Here is a 6,362-nt window from a genome sequence, read left to right on the forward strand (position 1 = left end):
GGGTTTCCCCCACAACTCACCTCTGCTGCTGCCAGTGCACTTCCTGGGTCCAGTGAAGGTGGTGGACAGCGCTGGGGTGGCGAGTGATGGGGGTGTGCCCCAGCTGCTGGACCGGCTCTGGTGTTGGCAGCTCCTGGGCCCAGGTCTAGTTTTCCTGGGAGGGTGGCCTCTTGGGGGGCTGGGAAGAGTCCTGGGAGCCGCTGGCCCTCCTCTTTGCTGCTCGTCTTGGTCTCCCAGGGGCACGGTCCCTGCCCTGGCTGGCACTGGAGGGACCTGCCACAGCCTGCCCCAGACCCGCCGCCGGCTCTTCACGCTCCCCGTGGATGGGAGAGGGGGCGTGGTGTGGGCTGGTGGGATGCTCAGCAAGAGCAGCGGCCGAGGTGCTGGGGCGCTCCTCTTCCCGAGCCCCTGCTGGGCTGCTGGAGGGGGCTGGTCCAGGGGCAGGAGAGCCGGCTCTGGAGGCAGCAGGATGGGGGGCAGAGGTGGGCCTGCCCTCCCGCGCCTCGGCTGCAGGGCCATCCTCCAGGCCCAGGAGACGTCGGGCCTCCCTGCGGCAGCGCCGCACGGCGACACTGATGAGCCGGCGCACGAACGACACTGCGCGCTCCTGCAGGCTGGGCTGCAGCAGCCGGACCAGCACGTCTTCATCCAGCCCGTATAAGCCCAGGACGGCCCGGATGAGGTCCTCCAACACATCTGCTGTGGAAGGCTGCCGTTGAAATGTGGCCCTCAGGTGTTGTTGTAGCCACGGCAGAAAGCGTTGGAGGAGGGCTGGGTGCTCGTCAAAGAGAGATGCCCAGGTGTCTGGCTGCAGGCCACCCACTGTAGCCCTGGGCACCGTCTCCACCGCCGGCGGCTGGGCAGCTAGCGGGCGAGGGGGGCTGTCGGTCCCCGGGTGTGCGGGCGCTCCTCCAGCTGCAGGTATGGCAGGCCATGTTGAGTCCTCTTGTGGTGGTCTGATGTGGACCTCTTCAAATTCATGGTCTGCCCGCACCGAGTGCAAGATGGATTGTACTCCCCTCTTGCAGAGGGGGCACTCAGGTTTGCTGTTAGCCCACCGCAGGATGCAGGCGTAGCAGAACTGGTGGAGGCATGGCATCACGAAGGCGGCGTTGTCAATGCTGTCCAGGCAGACTGGACAGCGGTGTTCCACCTCCGTGGCCATGCTGTTCTGGCTGCGGTGGGCTGGGAGGAGCTGCGGGTGGTGAACTGCTTCCTCCAAATGGCGCTGCAGCAGCTGGAAGCTGCGCTCGAAGATGCGCCGCGTGTGCCCTGGACACACCCTTCAGTATCTCTGGGATACCGCACTGGAAAACCGTCCTGGATAAGGCAGCAGCACCAAGCCTCGCTCAGCACTCCAGCCTCGCTGGCTGCTCAGCTGGAGTCTGCGCTTGAGGCCGTTGGGCACCCCTGTGTGCTGGGTTACAGGGCTGGGTGACGTCACGCTTGTCCGTTGGTGACCAGTAAACATGGCACTCAGGCAGCTTCCAGAAGCTGCCATGTCAGATGACTACTTTTTGGTGGTCTTCTGGCTTTCACAAACCTTGACGGACAATAAAACACAACAGAACAGAACTGTCCCTGGTGGAAGGAACTCCAACAATCTTCTAGTCCGACTGCCCGACCACTCCAGGGCTGACCAAAAGTTCAAGCCTGTTGTTAAGGGCATTGTCCAAATGCCTCTGAAACGGATGGGCACGGGGCATGGGCCATCCCTTGAGGAAGGCTGTTGCAGTGTTTGATCACCCTCCTGATACAGAAATTGATCCTGAGCTCAAGTCTGAACCTGCCTTGACACAGCTTTGAGCGCTCAGTCACATGCTCTGGCTTGGCCGGCCCTGTGTGGAGCCAGGAGTTGCACTTGATGATCGTTGTGCATCTCTTCCCACTCAGGATATTCTGTGATTCTATGAATTTATACTTGTGCCTGGCACCCAGCCACCCAAGGTGCAGAAGCCAACAGTTTGTCTTGTTAAATTTCATGCCCTTGATAACTGCCCCAGGCTCCAGTGTATCTACTGCCCACTGCAAGGCCTGTTCTTGCTCAAGAGACTTAACAGCGGCTGCCGGTTTAGTAGCATCAGTAAACTTGCTAACAGTGCATCCAACCCCTGCCCCCGGATCACTGATAAAAGGATTGACTGGAACTAGCCCTAGAACTGAGCCCTGAGGAACAAGCCCGAAGCACTTGGCTCACTCTTGTGGGTTTTCTCCTGCCTTTCTCTCCTTCCATTATGCCAAATCTCATCCTTGATCAAACTCTAACTAAATTGGAATAATAGTTAAAGCAATAAATAAGTAGAACTAAAATAAATAACAATTTCCCACACATCTGCCTGTAACCAGTGTTTGAAATGAATCGTTGGCGGTCAGAGTTACAAAGGAGAAACTGCCATATGCTTTGCCCCTTTGTGCTGCGTTTGTACGTTGTTACTGGCTCCTTAGTCATTAATCCAAGGCGATCATTGTTATTATTATTATTAATTTATTAAAGTGATCTGAGGGTATAGAATCACGAATTGTGTTCGTAGACCTTGTTACTGGAGGAAAGCGGATAGTTAATAAGGACATAAATTAGTTCAGACTGATAAGAACACTGCAAGCTTGCAAGATCAGCACATTCCAGGCCAGAGTTGAAAAGTACATCATGAGGAGGACTCGGGGCCTTCCTCCCAAGGACCACCAAAGACCCTTGCCCACAATTTTTGGAAGAAAGTGCGCAATCGCAAAGGACTGATAAGCTAATTAGCATAAGAAGCGAGAGTAGGCGGGTTTAGGTAATGAATATGTATAAGACTTAATTGAATATTCATTATTTTATTGTATAAACATGGGACGGTTTTGTTACTCTAGGTGTGCACGTCTGTGGTGGAGCAATCTCCCATGCATCTGCGCGCAATAAACATACCTACATTATAACTTTCGAGTTATAGAGTCTATTTACATACGTCAAAAGGGAAAATATCTTGCTTTTGTGAAGTCAACTTCCCATCTTTCTCAAGGGTAAAGTATTCAAGGGACTGGCTTGGAAGAATCATCCCACTTCTGGACATGGTTCCTCTAGGAACAGGCAGAACATCACAGAAGTTCAGCAGCTCAAATCAGCCTTGATTTCTGTCAGAGTTTTGCGTGGCTGGGTCCTGGTGGAAAAGGGGGCGGGGGGCTGCAGAAAATGGCTGCTGCAAGAAGCAGCCAGAAGCTCTCTGCAGGCCCGAGAGAGTAAACATGGGCTAATTCAAGGCCAGAGTTGCTGCTGAACAAGGCCGAGCCAATCGTCCAATGTCACAGCGCATCAGGGAATCACATTTAGGAGAATAAAAACGCAGGCAGGTGCATTTTCCCACCAAAGAGGGGAGTGAGAAGATGTAAGGAGCTGCGCAGGCAGCAAGGCCGGGGAGGGCGGGAGAGGAGGCCTCGCCCTGCTGCTGGAGAGAATGATGCCCCTGCAGCCTGTGGAGAAAGCCATGGTGGAGCGGGTGTCCCTCCGCAGCCCATGGAAAAGGCTGAGACCCCACCTGCAGCCCCTGGAGAGGCTCCACGCTAGATGAAGCAGGTGGAGACATAGAGGAGATGCTGTGACCCACGTTAGAGCAAGCCCCTCCCTGTGCCACAATGCAGGGGAAGAAGGGAGTGAAATCATGACCAAAGTCTGAAGTGATAGAGCAGCTTTGGTGGGCGTCTGGCCTCCAGCCAGGACCAAACCACCACAATTTATGACAAAGCATCTCAGGAACTACTTGCTGTCTCTAAGAGAGAGACTTGTATGCCATCAAATACATGACTTGGTTGTCCAGCATGGGTAAGTGTAACATGTTTTATAGTTCCTGCGCTATTTCTAGACCCACCCTCAGCAAAAGAAAGGGAAAGGAAAAAACGTCACAGCATTTCACATCTTTCATTAGAAACTTTATTCCATCAGCCTACAGGTACATGAAGTGAAATAAATGGTAGTGAAGGGCAGAAGGACCAACAGCAGTCATGTTTGGAAAACAGAAACATTTTCACAACAAAACACCTTTTTGTTACAGCGAAGAAAAAAAGCCAGGCACACTTGATAGGTTTTCTTTAAAGATGTATTACAGTTCAGTCACACCAAAGTGAAACCTTGTGGGCTAAAACTGGGAAGTTCTGTGCTTTAGCACTAGTACAAGCCTACCAAACCACACGATTTTCTGGGCAGCAATTAGGAAACATGCTTCTTTCTGTCAAAATTTCTGTCCAAATGAGCTGTGTATTCTTCAGTCTGGACTTCAGAGCTTCAGTATAAGGATCATTAGTTGGATACCTACGTAATGAAACAAATTCAATCATGGTCACGGTCCTTGGAGAATCCAACAGATCTTAACTGACACCTTGGCCACTGTGGAGTTTGTTTTATTCTGTATTCCCTTCAATATGAACTCAGCTTTGCAGATTGTCTCAGCAGAAAGTATGAATGCACTGAAATCTTCTTTCCCCTAATCTGCATGTGCATCTCCAATTAAAATTTATGTGACTTTGCTGGGTACATCAGGACAAACATTATATGTTACTGTGTTGTGATTAAAATCTTTGCTTAAAAGCCTTTAAGCCTTTTAAAAAACCTTGAGGTTCATGGTGTTTCTCCATGACCACCATTAGTACACCTACATTATGGAAAACCTTAGGTTTCTACTTACTACCTCATTTAAAGTCAGCTACACACTTTGTGCATCGTTTTGCACTTTAGTAAACTGGCACCAAGTTGCTCCCTTTTCAGTGTGACATTTCTCACTCTTGTAATGTGACTGTTTAGCAGCAAAGCTTCTCTTGCTGTCCCTGTCCCTGGTGAAGGCATTTCTCTTAGTAGACAGTACTTGCTGAAATTACTCGTCAGCTTACTCATTAAATTCCCACCACAATATAGTATCTCTGTTTGGATTTAAATTCTCTAAAGAGCATACTGGGATCTACAGAAAGGGCTAGATGACAAGCATGAAGATTAAGTTGGGGGGGTGGTCTCTCAAATTGACAGATGAGTGTCCTTCAGTGGAAGCCTCCTGGGGCACAGAGGGGACAGTGGGATTGCCAACGCCAGTCCCACGGGCTTTTGTCCTGTGGCTGTCATTTGACAAAACTATGTGAGCCCTGCAGGTAATCTGTTCAGAGTGTCTACCAGCGATCCTTCGCTGAAATAAAGTCAGGGAGGACTCGTGCTTCCCGCTGTATGCCATACGATGCAACTGCCTATCCCAATGAAGAAGGTTAAAGTGTTATGTATTAGGTAACCACCTCTGACAGACATGGGGACGACACGAATTCTGCCTTCAATCCTCTCCCTCTGCCCAGAGGTTCCTTCAGCCGGACAAAATAAAGGCCAGTTGGCCAAAATGCCAAAGAAACGCACACACGGTAGAATATTTTTGCAATTACAACTAGATGGCTAGAACACAGACACACAGCATAGAAATGGAGACAGGAGTTAATAAAGAATAGGGGGTACATGTGTCACGTTATCAGTGATGCAAAAGACCAGCTTAAGCACGTGTTTCTCTACGTCAGCTATAAAAAAGGTGCCTTTTTAGCAAGTATGCACAGAGATTGCTCAGTTATTTCTAAGAAAAAAAAAAAAACAGAACACTTTACTATTTTTATCCTCTATTACAGACATTATTACTACCTGTTTATAAAATGTAAACCTTTCCTCGCAGTTAAGATTTACAGCAGTCATCACCTTTGTCCACTCCTTACATAATCAGTCCCTGGTGACAAAAATAAACTGATGTAGCACACACCTTTTCTGAAGTAATTACTGATATGTGATGGAGCATTAGTTGTGTAGTGGCAGAAGTAGTGGTCAGAACTGCAACGTATGGAGCTGAATGGCAGCAAAAGACTTGTTGAAGGCTGGTGCTGGGTCTGGAATATAAGGAGTTTCTCAAGGCATCCACCGTAGCATACTGAGGTACGCAATGCTTTTAACTCCCAAACTATGCAAGCAAGGTATGCCCACCACCAGTAATGGACAAGAAAAACCTGGTCATGGATTCCCCAAGCTTCCTTATCACCATTAGATCATGTCTTGAGATCAGAATGGAAGGTAAAATTTGGCCAAGCACCTTTTATTCTACAGAACTAGTGAATCAAATCACCTGTATAAAGTGGTATTTGGTAAATGGCACTGTCCTGGGAGGACACGAAGTCTATATTTAAAGTGGCTGAAATGGGATGTTATAAAAACTGATCTGCAAGCTAGTATTTTTAAGCCAGTATATTACAGTATAAATGTGCTGCATACCTGCAAAAGAACAACCAGGATCCCTAGAGTGTGGTGGCATTTGTCCATCTGTCACTTGTAGACACAATACAAACCTCACATTGAGATTCTGTTTCAGGTACAGCAG

The sequence above is a fragment of the Gallinula chloropus genome, assembly GCF_964237585.1.
Source record: "Gallinula chloropus genome assembly, chromosome: Z".
Taxonomy (NCBI): Eukaryota; Metazoa; Chordata; class Aves; order Gruiformes; family Rallidae; genus Gallinula; species Gallinula chloropus.